Below are 17,664 nucleotides of genomic sequence, written 5' to 3'. Positions count from 1 at the left end.
GAACTTGGTTGTCATTGTGGACAAGGACATCAGCCCAAGCACTAGGGGTGCAAAATAAAATTTCAAGAATAAAATCCGAGCTGTGCATCGCCCAGAACAAGGGCTAGGCACCCCTTTGTTATTCTTAAGGGAATAGTGCCTAGAGGCCAACTGAGCCCTCATTGCACTCAGTGCCTCAGGAGCATGTGATAAGAGACAGTCCCTGCCCCAATCATCTTGGAGCCTAGACAAAGGGGTGGGGGAGAATGGAAGTACTCCTGGATTCTAGGCCAGAAGGGCCCACTATGGTCCTCTGGTCTGCCCTCCTGTGTAACACAGGCCGGAGAACACCCCCAAAGTCATTCATTTGGAACTGGAGCAGATCTTTAGAAAAAAGGAAACCCAATCTTGATCGAAAACTGGTCAGCGATTGTGAATCCACCACAGCTCTTGGTAAATTGTTCCATTGCTTAATTAACCCCACTGTTAAAAGATGCACCTTGTTTCCAGTCTGAATTTGTCCAGCTTCAACTTCCAGCCATTGGATCTTGTGTTGTTATCCCCAGAGAGATGAAGTGGATTGTGTCCAGTGTGATGGAAGGAATCCATGGAAGAGCCAGGACTTGACCCTACATATTCTGAGACCCAATCCGGGGCCTTAGCCACATAGCCAGCCTTCCTGCCCAGTTGTGGTGTGTAGGCTGCTGGCTGGCCCTCTCCACAGCCGTATATTTCACATGACTACAGCTGTTCCTCCCCATAGCCAATACAACCCCATGGAACTCCTGTTGGTTCCTTATTCCCAGATCTGTGTTCATGACCCCAGTTCCCTCCTGCAGGCTGAAGCAGGGCTTGTATTCCCATCTCTAGCTGCCAGTTTGGGGTCTCCTGTTGGAACCCTCCTCCTCCTCTCCAATCCTTTATTATTATTTTTAACTCTACAAGGCTGAAGTGGCTGTTCAACTTGCTGATGCGCAGCTCACCAGTCATCAGCTCAAAGTGCAGCTGGCTGTGCTGAAGTCTCTTACAGCTGGGCCCTAAGAGGTATTTTTATTTTATGTGTAGATTTTCAGCTTACAGACAATGATTGGCTTTTGGTTTGTCTGTGGAAGCTGAACTTCACTAGCCATCTCCGCTGGCGTGTTATTGCTAGTCCACTGTTCACACCATGTGATTTGCCAACATTTCCCTTACAAACTCTTTGGGTGAGGGACTCTGAAACTCAACTGCAGAAAACTTCAGGAGCAAGAGCTTTCTGTTTAATTTGGATCCTTTTGACTTTGTTTTTAGTAGGAGGCAAAAGAAAAGAGAGACAGGTGTGTTTCAGGCAGGCTGGGATGGCTGCTTCGTTTCTGCTCTTCATTTAAAAAATTGGAACTAACAAAATAGCTCGTTGTTAAATGTGGCCATTTCGAGGCCATTGTCTGCAAAGTACGTGATCGGTTTGGTGGTTGTGTTTTTGAAAGGAAATTGGTGTCTAACGACGTTAGGAAAGCAGCAGATGCGGAGGGGATGGCACTCTGTTTTCACAAAGACTTTTTCTTTCCTTTTTTCTTTTCTAGCCTGGCTTTGTAACACTGAGTTGTTCCAGAGAAAATATCCATTAATTTTCATAGGTCTGTTGACAGCCTCCTGAGCTTGAAGAGTTTGGGGCATTTCCCTGTCCCTCTCTTTGTTTTAAAAAACGGAATGGAAACCACTCTGGGCAAAAATGGTGCAGGGAGAGATGAGGCTGCGACAGAAACTGGTGAAAGTAGAAAAGGAGATAACGAAGACAATTCATCTCCAGCTTAGCCTGTTGTGTCTATGTGATGCACCCATACTGCATGGGAAAGTAACCAGGGCACCGCAATGTCCAACACAGGATATATGTCAGAAATTTCCACCCTTTGAGAAATGTCAATGTTTTGCCATTTCTTTTTGTCCTGAGTAGGGACAAAAAGTCAAAATATGGAAATTTGTCAATGAATGGAAAGTTCCAGAAAACGGCAATTTAGAAATGGCGATATGCTTCCCTTTGGTTTGTGGAAGCAAATAAAAATGTTTTGTCTCAGCTTGGTTCAGCTTGGAGTTGGGTCTGCCTGCATTGCTTCAGTTGCCAGACGGGAGATGCAATTCAGAGCCCTGGGCTGCCCTCTCTGGGACTATGTGAAATCCTGGGAGGGTGGGCGGAGCCTACCAAACAGGGGAGGAGCCACAGAGCCCGGAATCAACTAAACATTGAGGACAAGATGGAGTGGAGGGAACCAATCATTAAATTTTTTTTTTTAAACAGGCATGCAGGCCATAGGTTGAAAACAAGGGAATCCCAGCTGGGGTCATAGAGCTGAGGACCTCTAGACACCCCTTGCTGCTCTGTGGAGGAGTCCAAGGAGCCAGAGGACACTGTCCAGGGGAACTCTGCCTGGAGTTGTGAGATAAGTAAGGCCAGAAAGTAGGTTCCACTGTTGCAGAGAACCCTCTGCTGAGCTTGCTCCTCCTGGATTGATGGATGGCTATCTTGACCAGCACCAGGAGGAGGACTATGGAGAGGCCCTGAGACTCTGACAGGCTATGGGCAGGGAATGGGTAATGGAAAAGATGAGGGGTAAGTGCAGCTGGAACTTCCTCAGGAGGTTCTGAGATCTGGAAAGGGGGCTGCAACTCAGTGCACTGGTAGTACCCCTACACCAAGGTCTCCCTCTTGCTGCAGAAGGGACAGATGTTGGGGGGAATCTGTGGTAGAGGAAAGGCTGGCCCACCCGGGTTCCTCACTTTGGCAAGGTGGTAGGACGTCCTCCGCTTGGTGTCAGGACGGGACCCCAAGGCAAGAAAATGCATGGTGTGGTGCACGAGCAAGTAGAGATGGTCTCTAGGTGCAATTCAGAGATGGTCTGGAAGGATATTGCCCAAGTGGTGCACGGGGGGTGGCCAGGCAGGGACCTCAGGGGGCAGGCACCTGATGTCAAACTCCAGAAGGCCAGCAGATAGGAATGGGGAGAACCCTCTTGCAGGTATGTCTGCACTGCAGAGTTAACTCAGGCTTTCTTTGGTGTTGCCCCTATCACACACATGCAGCATCATCGGGGACACAGTAATTGCAGTAGAGTTTACCAGTGTGGTTCCTCACACCCAGGCTGGCTCATCCAGGTACTCAGCCCTGGGTGAGAAAATACCCTATGAGAGGGGATTCTGCGCTAGACTACATCTCCCATAATGCATCGAGATCCTGGGGCTTCTGTGTTCCACTGTGCCGCTTGCTTCACGGGAGATCTAGTCCCACAGAGGAAGATGGGATGATGAGTCACTTTAACAACGATCGAACTTCTGTTCCCATGAGGCTCCGCAGCCACTCAAGTGTGCGCTGATGAGTGTTGAACTGGTCTCAAAGGAAAATATAGCCCAGGGGAAAAATTGATTGCACAGAAACTGCATTTTCTGTCAAAAAAAAAAAATAAACCAAATTAAATAAATACAAATAAAACCAAAGCAACAACAACAAAATCCCAAACAGCCCCCTTCAGCAAAAAATACCTGACCAGCTCTAGGGTGTAGTGTGTGTACACCACACACACATGCCTACCTTATTTGTAACATATATTTGTGGGTGTGTATATAATCAGGCCCAAGGTTGAGAGGTACTGAGAATAAACTTATCCCTTCTGGAAACAATGTGGGAAATTAAATCTCATTACCCTTCAAATCTCTTGGACTCCCTTGCTTCTTCTACCTGTGTGTAGGGAGAGATTGGTTTGACCATTACCCCTTACATTTTCAGCGTTTCACAGGGACACCTGAGTTTGGGACATGGCCTGTTCTCTTCTCCACAGGCCGTCAGGCAAAGGCAGCACCTCCCACCCCCCTTCAGTGATGCTCCCCGCCCCCGTTGGTGCATGGAGTGGTAAGGGCAGGCCCCAGAGGGTGAGATGTCCATCCTTAGCAGCTGGAGGATGGGTTCACCACACAGCAGAGTCTTGCAACATTGGGGTTGGAGCAGATGATAAAAGGCCTCTCTGGCCATTGGCCATGCTGAGGGTTAAATTTGAATGGGGGTGAGGTCACCAGCGAAATAACCAAATTAGTCTTAGGTGGACATAGGGGATGGAAGAATTTTGGGGAAAACGGTTACTGCAGATTTTGGGGGGAGATAAGCACAGGGTAGGTGTCTGTGTACCAAAGAACTGCACTGGCATGGTCAGGCATCAGCCTGTTCCACGGGATGGGCTCTGTTTTTAATTTCCTTCTCTGCTCACCTTATGGGAAGGTCCAGGTACGCAGCAGACTTACTCTGGGAAACGATAGCCCCTACTGAGCGCCTTGCAGCCTTTAATGGGTCTATCCTTACATCACCCCTGTGAGGCAGGGCAGTGGTGTCATTCCCCTTGTGCCGATGGGGAACTGAAGCAGAGAGGCTAAATGACTTGCCCAAGGTCACAAAGGAAGTCTGTGGTAGAGGTAGGACGTGAACATGGGTCTCTGGATCCCCTGATGTGAGTGGGTCACCTCGCTCTCTAAGCCCTCAGTAACAGAGCAGGCTGAAAATTCCTCTTCTCCCTCTTTCTCCCTCTCCCTCCCCCTCCCCAAAATCAAATTTTCATTGAAAACTCAATTTTCCATCCAAAACCCATTTTGATGGAAACTATTTGACCAGCCCCACTCAGCAATCCAGGACAAACCAGGCAATCTCCTCCAGGCACTAATACAGGCGATAACACACCCTGAGATGCTGTAACAAAAAAACCAAACTGCTATCTGCCTGGCTCCCTGCCCGCAAGAACTTAGCCCATTGTCATTTTCCTAACAATGGCTGATTACCCTCTGATGTGTGATAAGATCCTTGCATGCATTTCCAAGGACCAAATTTGGCCTTGGTCTTTCTTTGACTAGCTTGCTTTGACCCTTTTCTGAATTCATCCTGGCTGCCAGCCACATCACAGCCACTTCAATCCCAGATGAAAGGAGCTGGATTGTGCCCAAGTTACTTTACCGTTCCTACAGATAGGGAGCTGAAATCTGAAAGGCCCAGGATATGCATCACTTCATGCTATCATCCAACGCATACAAGGAGGGGCTGGGTTTAGTGCTGGCGGTTTGAAAGGTCCCAGCCTTGACTGGGACTCACTCATGCACTAGTGATGACCAAAATGGGGAAGCCTTTCCATTGACTTCAGTAGGGTTTGGAACACACACTACTTGTGCAACTTGGATCCCAAAGTTTGTTTGGATTCTGAACCTCCAAAGCCTGTGAGTGTTGGTCTCAGGTCTCTGTCTCTAACTCTGTGATTGATGGGCTCTTCACCTGCATAACCAGGAGCTGTTACACTCATCTGGTCTTGGGCCTTTCTGGCTACTTAGCTATGCTGAATGTTAGAGACAGGGAAAGCAGCTGCTTTAAATAATTCCCCTCCCCGTCAACCTCATTGGGAGAAATTGCCTATGTAGAATTAGCATGGGGGAAAGGAGAGGCTTTCTTTGGTGGCAGATTAACTCAGAACATCTACCGATCCGATATTCTACCAACAGGAATGGGCTCCCTTAAAGGTGAAGGGATCGGAGTGTACTCCACTGTACGTACTGCTGTGCTTCAATGTGCAAGCTGTATTTTAAAACTCCGGATAATGGAACGGGGAATGTGACATCCGATGAGCCAGTTCTGTGATATGGGTGATTGGGTATCAGTTCCTAAAGAAATCACATCTTTGAAGTCTAAGCATCTCAGATTAAGTTAAAGGTGGGGGTGAGGTGGGGCCACAAAAGAAGGTATCAGCATCACAAGGAATGCTGAGGAAGGAATTTATTTTTGACTGAAATACTTATTTAAAGCAAAAACACCAGAAATGTGCAAGTGGAAACTGAGAGAGGGAAAAATCCAGCTCAAGGAGGAGTCAAAGAAGAAAAATGTTCGAAGTTTGTAGGCAAATCAGTGAGATCTTGTGGAACGTCTTGGAGATATATGCATGGTATAGGCAGGGGTGCTGTCCAGTTTCTGCTATAGACCCCAAGGATACATTTTACTACTTGTATTATTTTTTGAGAACATATGAGCCACTGATGGGCGGACCACAAGGGCTTTGGAATTGAGGTTCAGTTTAGATAAGCATCCATGTGTCATATGCCTCCAAAGCTCATCTGAACTATTTAGTATTAGCTGCGTAACTAGCAGTTAGTAAGAAGCTCAGTCTGCAAAACCACGCTGGGATCTGTGAAAGTTTTTGAGGCTGCCAGGACTATGAGTCACCTCATTATCCCCTGTCTCCAGCGTGAGGGAGTCTGTCTTGTGGTATTTGGGCGTCGGCTTCCTAACACCACCAGCCCTTCAGCCACTCGCACCCTCCTCTGGGCTAGGCCAACCCTAACTTTGCCATGCAGGTTAATGATGTGTTGTCCCCCCACACAGTTTCTGATCCCTTTGAATCACACTCCTGTGATAGCCTACGCTTGACATTGGCCATACACAGAAATCCCAGATCCTCTGCACCCATTTACCAGCTTTACCTTAAACCCCCACTCTTGTAAACCACACAGCACTTGGGAGCACTACCATTAAAACAAAATTTGGTTGATTTAAGAGAGAGTAAAGATTTAATTAGAAATGAGACTCTAGCGGAAACAACTGGTTACAACACAAAACCAAATAATAAAACACAACCCTGGGACTACACTTATCAATAGTTCCAGTTCCAACCTAGTTAAGTAGATTTTCCCCTTCAGTCTGTTGCAGAGCTGGCTGGGTTCTCAAGAACCAGGATCCAAACACGATGAAAGGTCCTTTTCTCCTTCCCTCAATGACTCTCAATACAGAGTGCTTCTCCCTCCGCTGTGTTATACTGAAAATAACCTTTCGTTGCCATTCACAAACAGGGTCAACTCCTCTCTTGTTGGAAAGTTTCTTTTCTATTTTGAAGTTGTTTTGATGGTTTGTTGTTGCCTCTGACGGTTTCCCTTTCAAAGTCTTCGTATTGTGCAAGGCTAAACAACTGAGCCTTGCATTACATCATGACCAAACAAGGAGAGGTGACAATTCTCCCTTGCCCAGATGGGCCATCACCAATGCACATTATCTTCTGTTGACTGATGTCTACTTCAAGAACATAAAGCATACTTTCAGTATAAATAAATTGTTCCTTAAATATTTCCATACATACATCTTGCAGTGATGATGAATCCTGACAGTTTATGAGCTTTCTGTAGATACATCCCATGTTGTTCTTTCATAGATGAATATCCTGTAAGATGTGTCTGGTGTAGTGACTTTGTCAGGTCTGAGGTGAGAGATATTTGCAAATAACAGGGGACCCTTTGTTAAGGGGTCTCTGTGTCACAGGATCAGATGAGAAGCAACTTTGTCATGAGATTTCTGACACTTCATGGTACAGGAACCCAGAATGAAAACAGTTCCAAACATTCAGAACCTTTAGAGATGTGGCTTGAGTTTGTGTCTAGATTTAGTCAAAGGTCTGGCCTGGAAGGAGGGGCTTGTCTTTTTTATGGTTAGGTTTGGTTTTGGAGCCAGTTCCCTTGTCCTTTTAGCTAGATGATGATTGCAGTATAAAACCTTAGATAATAAAGCTATGCCATTCACTCCATATTCAAGGTTGCAACTGTTATCCAGGCTTTCTCAGTGTTTGCAAAGCCCCTTGAAATCTCTGATGGATAATTCTATAGAGTGCATCTGTGGGACCTGTATTTCACCCCCAGTGCAGGCTCCACTGGGGTGGCAACAGCAGAAGCTCTAGTGTAGATAGAGTTGAGGAGCTGTTACTGCTGGGTCACTGAACCTTGTTCTGAGCCAGGTTAGAAGACAAGGTAGCAAATTCACCCATGTCTGTCAGGCTACAGTTTCCATTGTTCCATCGAATAGTGGAGTTGCATGGGAGGTGAATTACTCGTCCCCTTTCTTCCAGCGTAGACAAGGCCTAGAAGAATGAATTAACCACCGTGACATATTCTTCAGCCTTGACACAAATCTAATTGGGCCTTTTTTGTTTGTTGGTTTGTTTATAAATTTAATTGGGGCTAAAAAAGAAAATCTGGGCAAATGCTAAATTCCCTAAAAGGAACCTGAGATGCTCCATGAATATATTGCTGTCTCCTCGCAAAACGTTCCCGGCAGTTACATCTTTTGATGAATATGCATTAGGGTGCCACAGTCTGCCTCTCATGTACGCTGTAGTTGCTGCCTTAGAAATAGGTGTAATTATCTGTGCGTTGGGTGCCTTGTCTCTTTCTCCTCTTAATTAAGTAACTGCTCTGATGGAAGAGCTTTGTTTGTGTTTATTTGACAGTTGCAGGCCTGTGACAGTTTGTGTGGAGAAAGTTTTTCTTTTCTTTTCTTTTTTTATCTCAAAAAATTTGGGAGACTTTAAAAACAAAAGTATTTAGAACAAACATGATCTTCCTGTATGCAAAATTGATGAAAGAAAAAGACTTGCAGAGATAAAATGAACAGTGGTTGTTTTTATATAAAAGCTAAACATTGGATGCCCAAAACACTAATGTTACTTAAAATATTATGGCCAGATAGTATGTTTGAAACAGCTGTCGGATTCACTGCCATCAGCAAACTTTTGCCATGGTAGTGGGAGCATCCCAATTTGCTATGCTGTTCCCAAATTCCAACCCACTGGCATGTGGTGTAATGAACCCCACTAGGCCCTACCCTCTTGGTTCCCTTCTGTGAGATTTGGGGAGGCAGGAATTAACCCAGAAATAAGTGCCATGTTCAGGTCTAATCCGGGCAGGGACAAAACCACAGTTCGTAAACAGGGCCCCCTCCAGGGAGTTGTGCATATCAGCCCAGTAAATAACAAAATGCCCTGAGCCCCCTGTGCTTAAATGACAGAGTGTGATCCTTGCTTAACCGACCAATAGTCCAAGGAGCCCTCCGGCTTTTAGTCCCGTGTCAGGCACCTCTTGCCTTTATGGTGATCTCTGATGCCTGGGGACAGTGCAAGCTCACCGTGGCGAGGTCTGCTTTCAGCTGCTTTGCCAGGTCTGAGCCCCTCTGCCGGGTCTGGGCCCTCCCAGCCTAGCTGAGGCTGTGCCCCCAGCCTGCACTGTGGGCCTGATCCCTGACTTCAGGCTACGTTTAGGCCTGCTTCCTCCAGCAGCAGCCACCTGCACTCCCTGCCCAAGCAACGTGGTCTTCTCCCAGCACAGCTTCTCCCAGAGGTGGCAGAGGCCTGGCTGGGGATAACCAAACACATTTGGCCACTGTACATCTCTTGGTTAGCAACGACTTTCAGTTGCTACCAACCCAGGCTAGATTTGAACAGGGACCTAGAGGGGAAGGTTTTCTCCTGTTATGGTCTCCTTGCAGTTCTCCATGCCTGAATGAGTGTCCCAAGCTTACACTGTGACACTCCCCTGGGATAACCAGGGCTGTGAGGACCTCGCTACCACTTGCCCTTAGCATGAGGAAGTCTTGTCTGTGCCTGCTGCAGGTCAGCTCCCTGACTCCATCAGCCTCTGGCAACAGAAGCCTGGTGCCCCAGGCCTCCGCAGGCCAGCAATAGGCCCACCCCAACCCCTGAGTCCTTGGGGTTCCCTCCAGCATCCTGCCCTGATCCACTGAACACTCACAGAACTGTCAAAGGAACGGCACACACCAGCTTACAAGATTCAACTCAGGGTCTCCTCTCTGTTTAATCCACCGCATGGTGCTAGGGTTACAGTGACAACAGGAATACGTGTATTACCAAAGAACAAGAGCCAAGTGATAGTAAATAAGAATATTGCAAACGAATAGTTTCATATAAAACAACATCATAACATGCTTTCTAGAGCCTACACTTCACTCCTAAGGCATTGCCCTGTCTTCTCCAGGATAGCTCGCTCCAAGTGCTTTTCCCCAGCGTTTTTAATTGTAACCCCTTTAGACAGGGCGCTCCTGAAATGCTACACTGAGTCTCTAGCCCTGGGATTGCAGCAGCAACGGCTACAGAGGCTCAGGGCTCCATTTCCCAGGCTGCCTAGGGTCCAGGGCAGAGAGAGAACAGGCTACCACCGCCGCCAGAACCGGCCCTGAGCCAGAACTCCACAACAAAGGTTTGGGTTTACTCTTGGTTTTGGCTGTGTTTAGAGGAGTGGAGCAGAGAGAGAGGTGTCACAGCCAGGGAGGACCCAAGGGAAGACTGAGTCTTTTGGGGATGTCTGGGACATTGGACAGTGTCACTCAGCACAGACCAGAAACCCAGGAGAGCTGTGGTCTGGCTACCAGGAGCCAGCCTAACTGTACATTGGAATCCAGGCCAGAGAGCCACAAGGACGATCTGACATCCCTATTGGTTTGTTTTGATACTGTGTTCTGAGATGACTACTGACTTCAGCGCTGGATCACTCATGAAAGACTGAGCCTAAACTCACTATTTTCCCAGTCAGGTGCTGGGAGGGAGCCCAGGGTGGTGGGTATGGGCTGAACGTTGGGGAGGGGCAGAGTTTATGTATTGTGTTTTATTTACCTGATGCTTTTTCCATTGTCCCCTATCCTGAGTACCCCAGACCTAATAACATCCCGGTTACTGTTTTATTACTCTGGGAATTGGGATCGCTATTTTATTTTATTGTGCCCTGATGGAGACTGCTGTATGAGATTGGGTGTGGAATATTTTCCCAAGGGACAGGTCTCTGTGTTCTCTGCACTAGGAGGGGTTTCTTTGAGTGGAGGCACCAGGCAACCTTATAGATGAACCCAGGACCCGTTGCCCTGAGAATAAAAGGGAGAAGGCTGCAGCCAGGCCTTAGGGCTGGGTTCCATACCAAAATGGCTGAGACACCCCTTTCATAAGACCAAGGCCTCTGGTAATTTACCTTCGCAGATTGAAGGATGCGAGGATGTCTCTCTGCACCTTCAGATGTACCATACCAGACCTTTGATATTCACCTGAAAATAGTGTCCCCCTTGCCCTCCTGTTTACCTCTTGCTGTTAATTTCCTTCTGAAGTCTCTGCAAGCTCTTCATTAGCATTTGACTCAATAAGCTAATAGACTTCTGTTGTCAGACACACAACACACAATGGTCCATTAGGGAGAGAAGTGTCTGTCTCCCACCTTCTGTCTGGAGAAGTTGGTCTCAAGGCATGCTACTTTTGAGTGACCTGCCTTTAACTACAAGGCCAAGTGAACATAACTTCTCACGTATTTTCCATACATATATCCCGCAATAATTCTGATGACCAGTGTGACACAGACTTTTATTGGAGACCTTACATGACATTGTTTCCCTCTGCCAGTTGGCATCAAGAGATCCTTGGGTCATATACGTACTGTGACTTTCCACAATGTCTAGCGAGGCAAGATTGTTCCTGGCATGGCATGAAACCATTCCGAGATTCCAGCCCCCTCAGAGCTATGCTTCCCTGTCTCTGCCAATTTTTGAGATACTAACGAGGCTCCTAGACATATTCATTTGACCTGGCTTATAAATAATTGAGCTGCAAGTGTAACCTTTTAATAATGTGCCTTCAGGTGCATTACATCAAAGACTGTACTGAAGTCCGGGCTTGGGTTTTGGCTGGTTTGTGTCCTGAGTTATAACAGTATCTAGACACATTATCTTTCCAGTGGATAGAAAACTCGGATATCTTTTTATTTCCCTCCAGATCAACTAGTATTGCTACAGATCAATTAGTATTCACACCCCAGCCCTTTCTTTTAACATAAATGTGTCTTAATATTGGGCTTGGCATTTGGCTGTAGATGCACGCTGGGTATTAATGCAGGAACTATTGTACCAAGGAGACAAACAAACAGGGAATGAAGCAATTTTGGGGACTGCAACGTAACCTAACTAGAAGCAAAGTATTTTGTTACAGACACAGTGAAAAAGATAGGTTTCAGAGTAGCAGCCGTGTTAGTCTGTATTCGCAAAAAGAAAAGGAATACTTGTGGCACCTTAGAGACTAAAAAATTTATTTGAGCATAAGCTTTCGTGAGCTACAGCTCACTTCATTGGATGCATTTGGTGGAAAATACAGTGGGGAGGTTTATATACACACACAGAGAACGTGAAACAATGAGTTTTATCATACACACTGTAAGGAGAGTGATCACTTAAGATGAGCCATCACCAGCAGTGGGCGAGGGGGGTGGAAAGGAGGAAAACCTTTCATGGTGACAAGCAAGGTAGGCCATTTCCATGCAGTACAATTCCAGAGAGGTTCACAGGTATGTGGCTGCAATATGCATAGAAGGGTATAGCCTATCTTTATGCCTGTGTGTACATAATGCCTATTCATGCAAAACCTCAAGGATTTATGCTGAAAGATTTTCCTGTTTAAAAATAAAATGCAAGCAAGCTTAAATTCTCCTCTTCATGGTCTTCACACCACGTTGCTCTTTCTTCAGCCCATCCATCCAAAACATTTCAATAATGAAATGGGCCAAATTCTGCTTGCCTTGCTCTGGATCCTGCAAACATTACATAGATAAGTAATCCTACTGAACAAGTCAATAGCACTTCTCAGATGCTTAAAATTGCATGTTATGTAAATGTTTTGAAGATCAAGGCCTTAACCTGAAAGAGTATGGCAAGCAAGATTTGACTAATAGAGATGGACGATTCCTGGAAAAATACGTATTTTGTTGTTGTTGAGAGAATGGTTTAAATGTTCAAAATCATCTTAGTTTAGGCAAATATTTTGATTACAACTGAGTGAGAACATAACAAATGCTGTTTAGACAAAAGCAACACATTCACTATTAGTTTTAGACAATTTGTTCTAATATCGTCTTGAATCATCCATTTATTCCCCCATAAAGATTTGATTGCTTTACTTGTTTCATTGGTCTTTATTTGTTTAATCATCTGTTTAATCACTGGTTTAAGTGGAAAGATTACATGAAGATATTTAATGTTTAATGGTACTTTCGTTCTGACGTCTAATCCGGTGTTCTGTTTTATTGCTGTTTATTATCCTATTTCATTGATGTTTGTGAGCCAGTCCTGGAGCAGACTGACTTTTCCCGGGGAATCAGTAATTTTCTAGTTTTCCACCAGGGGCATGTGATCTTCCTGGGGGAAAAATTGCATTATAATAACAACGGGAAGCATCGTGACCCCAACCAAATCTGAGCAAATATAGGATGAGTTGGTCTCAGTCATCACCAGCATTTAGACATGATTGGGCGGAGGAGAGGTGGAATATCTAGCTTTATGCAATGTGAGGGCCATTGAATGTGTATCTCTTGTTTCCGGATGCAACCTTGTCACTGAATTTTCTGATCTGAAGTTAATTTTCTTTATAGACATATATGTATATGGAGGTATATGTGTAACATGGCTAGACAGTATTTTACAGCAATTTCTACAGTACTTATATTTGGTGGCAAAGATTAGAAGAGTTATGAGGGCCCAGAAAAAAATTGTTAATTTTGAGAATAAAACCAGCTATTCTGGAATAACCATATCTAGCTAGCTAGCCATCACCTCAGATCTGAGTGCTTTTCAGCGCTCTTATCCTTTTAAACAAAAGGCTTGTAACAAGCCGGTTAATGTCACTCAACTTGTGGGGGCTGCTGCATGTGACCTGGGAGTCCTTGAAACAATGGGCGCCATTCATCAGTGTGAATGAAATGTTGAGTGCACGCCCGCCTACGATGCCTTTGCAGACATTGTCTAATTATTCAGGTTGTATTTAACTAAAAAAGGTTATTAAATACCACAACCCAAACGCCCTGAACGCCTGCCGAAGGCATTAAAGGGAACTCTGAAGGACTCATTCATGCTGAGAAAAGCAAGTACTCTGGGGTTCAGAAATGAAATAAGAAAAGGAGTACTTGTGGCACCTTAGAGACTAACAAATTTATTTGAGCATAAGCTTTCGTGAGCTACAGCTCACTTCATCGGATGTGTAGCTCACGAAAGCTTATGCTCAAATAAATTTGTTAGTCTCTAAGGTGCCACAAGTACTCCTTTTCTTTTTGCGAATACAGACTAACACGGCTGCTACTCTGAAACCTGTCAGAAATGAAATAGTATCTATAAAAAGTGGGGAGGGGAGGGATGGAGACAGGTCAGGATTCTAAAATTAATCACAGCGGGGAGCAGAATCCTGCCTGGATTTCAAGGCCTGGAAAATCCAGGCTTCTTGGAACATGTTTTTTTTAAGTCCCTATCTCTGCTTGAGAGCTAAAAGTGAAGAGCATGGTTTCATATTAGCTTGTTTGCTGTAGGGGCCTCTCATCTGTTCACGGGTCCCAATAGAGGGCAGTAGTTAACATACACAAAAGGGATAGGAGCAGGTTGCTAAAGGAAATCCCATTCTTCCCTCAGAGCAGCACCTTTATAAACAGAGCTTCCGTAGGACCCAGTGCGTGGCTGGGCAGAGTGATTCTGGGACACACACAGCCTCTGGCCTGGAACAATAGCTGGGGTGAGACGCATTCGCTCCCTGCCAAGAGTGAGTTGAGGCGCACAAAGTGTTTTATATCCTCAGGGCAAGGATACATCCTGAACGTCTTCCAGTTACCGTCACTCCAGGGCTGTGATTGAGGGAATGACAAGCGGAGAGATTTCAGGTGTGCTCAAGACCTCAAACCTGGGCTGTGTGATTCCTTTTCCCATTGGCAGATGGGAGCGCAAGCAATGAAGAAGAGCCATAAAGGCCCAGAGGTTCGTTCCCAGTTATGTGGAAAGATGGGCAAAGCTGCAAAGTCTGACTGGTCGTGAACTTCTCCAGGGCGGTGTTGGATTGTGGCGTGGGACCCATCCAGTAATTCAATCAGGTTGAAAGAGGAGGGGGAGCTTTCACTGCACAAGCCCAGGAAAGAGGAAGCGGCTTGCTCAAGCCAGGGAGAGGAGGGGGAGATTCACCTGCCACGCTCCTTTTCTATCCCCTGGGCCCATTTCCACTTCTGTGGTTTGCTTTTTTGCTTAGCGACAGTGGTTTTTTGCCTTTGCCCGTCAGACTAAGTTCAGAGATCAGACAGGGTTTGACATTCAGACCCAGAGCCCTGAAGTCTGTTCATCCCACCTAGATTCATAGATTCATAGATACTAAGGTCAGAAGGGACCATTCTGATCATCTAGTCCGACCTCCTGCACAACGCAGGCCACAGAATCTCACCCACCCACTCCTACGAAAAACCTCACCCATGTCTGAGCTATTGAAGTCCTTAAATCATGGTTTAAAGACTTCAAGGAGCAGAGAAGCCTCCCTCAAGTCAAACATGCCCCATGCTACAGAGGAAGGCGAAAAACCTCCAGGGCCTCTCCAATCTGCCCTGGAGGAAAATTCCTTCCCGACCCCAAATATGGTGATCAGCTAAACCCTGAGCATATGGGCAAGATTCACCAGCCAGATACTACAGAAAATTCTTTCCTGGGTAACTCAGATCCCATCCATCTAATATCCCATCTCAGGGGATTAGTCCTATTTACCCTGAATATTTAAAGATCAATTACTTACCAAAATCCCATTATCCCATCATACCATCTCCTCCATAAACTTATCAAGTAGAATCTTAAAACCAGATAGATCTTTTGCCCCCACTGCTTCCCTTGGAAGGCTATTCCAAAACTTCACTCCTCTGATGGTTAAAAACCTTCGTCTGATTTCAAGTCTAAACTTCCTGGTGGCCAGTTTATACCCATTTGTTCTTGTGTCCACATTGGTGCTGAGCTGAAATAATTCCTCTCCCTCTCCTGTATTTATCTCTCTGATATATTTATAGAGAGCAAACATATCTCCCCTCAACCTTCTTTTAGTTAGGCTAAACAAGCCAAGCTCCTTAAGTCTCCTTTCATAAGACAAGTTTTCCATTCCTCGGATCATCCTAGTAGCCCTTCTCTGTACCTGCTCCAGTTTGAATTCATCCTTTTTAAACATGGGAGACCAGAACTGCACACAGTATTCTAGGTGAGGTCTCACCAGTGCCTTGTATAATGGTACTAAAACCTCCTTATCCCTACTGGAAATGCCTCCCCTGATGCATCCCAAAACCGCATTAGCTTTTTTCACAGCCATATCACATTGGCAGCTCATAGTCATCCTATGATCAACCAATACTCCAAGGTCCTTCTCCTCTTCTGTTACTTCTAATGGATGCGTCCCCAACTTATAACTAAAATTCTTGTTATTAATTCCTAAATGCATAACCTTACACTTCTCACTATTAAATTTCATCCTATTACTATTACTCCAGTTTACAAGGTCATCCAGATCCTCCTGTATAATATCCCCATCCTTCTCCGAATTGGCAATACCTCCCAGCTTTGTATCATCCGCAAACTTTATTAGCACACTCCCACTTTTTGTGCCAAGGTCAGTAATAAAAAGATTAAATAAGATTGGTCCCAAAACCGATCCCTGAGGAACTCCACTGGTAACCTCCCTCCAACCTGACAGTTCGCCTTTCAGTAGCACCCGTTGCAGTCTCCCCTTTAACCAATTCCTTATCCACCTTTTGATGTTCATATTGATCCCCATCTTCTCCAATTTAACTAATAATTCCCCATGTGGCACAGTATCAAATGCCTTACTGAAATCTAGGTAAATTAGATCAGTTTGGCAGAAAATACCAGCATAGAGGGCAGCAAGCCTGTATATTCTTCCAGGGGCTTGAGCTTTCCCAGCTATCATGCTGCATCTTTTTCTCCCCCAGCATCTTGTAAAGCTTTATTGTGCAGTGTGCATGTCGCCAGACGCTTTACAGATAATCTCCTGTAGGGAGAGGATTCCAGTCTTTTGAAGTTCTCCCACAAGTTAATAGGTTCAGGAATAAAGAGGATGCTCTCTTAATCCCTGGGCATTGTCTCTTTAAAAGACACAGCAAAACAAACCTGCACCTTATGACTAATAAAACAAGAGGGAGCTGGATGACTATGAAATTGCTTCACCGGGCTGAAGGAAGACAGGCTACAAGATTGATTTGCCTCAGCTGTCTTTGGTTTCAGGCATGGTTGGGCTTCAGCATCAAATGAAGAGCCTCATATGCAGAAGTGAGAAGATAATTTCATCCTTCTTTGTGCTGCTTTGACAAAACTTCCGGAGTTGTCAGGAGTTTTCTTTGAGCCTGGGAGCAGAGGGGAAATCTGTCTTCAGGAGATTTAATAAGGACAGTGCGTCCGGTAGTTTAATAATGATGTTTTAAAGGGTGCCTCTCCCGATTATCAAATGACTTTTACTACACAGCTCTGCTGATGATCACTGCCCCGCCTCTCTTCTCTGCCCAAGGCCAATAGAAGGGATTAATATTTCATGCAACGTCTGTGTTTTAACTCCGAAAGGCTTGATATGAGACATGCAATATTTCACCAGCTCCTGTGTTTGTCTGCTCCTGTAATCATCCGCCTCAATCACTGGTGCAATATTTTATGAATTAATAAAAATCATCATGGACAGTCCAGTGGGATGCTGGGAAAAATGTGCTCAGTAGAATTTTAATGAGCACTGTGGGGAATTTCAACCTCAGCTTGCTTTTTTTTTTTTTAAACTGCTTTCCTTCCCCCCCACCCCAGCACTCCCCTTGTGGTGAGCTGCTCTAAATCACTGTCACGCAAATTAGGTATTTCCCATCAGTCTGTTGTTTGGCCCATAGCAGTGCCAACGTGCGCCACAAATGCAGCACCGCACACCTGCTCTCCTGTCTTAATTGAACAGATGATCTGCCAATTGGTCATGTTATCTTTAGCCTCTTTCTAGCATCCAAATGGAGAGTGCGCGGCAGAAACCCGGAACATTGTGCAGATGTAAGCAGTGTTTTTAT

The sequence above is a fragment of the Dermochelys coriacea genome, chromosome 10, assembly GCF_009764565.3.
Source record: "Dermochelys coriacea isolate rDerCor1 chromosome 10, rDerCor1.pri.v4, whole genome shotgun sequence".
NCBI classification, from domain to species: domain Eukaryota; kingdom Metazoa; phylum Chordata; order Testudines; family Dermochelyidae; genus Dermochelys; species Dermochelys coriacea.
This window is presented reverse-complemented; position numbering follows the sequence as displayed.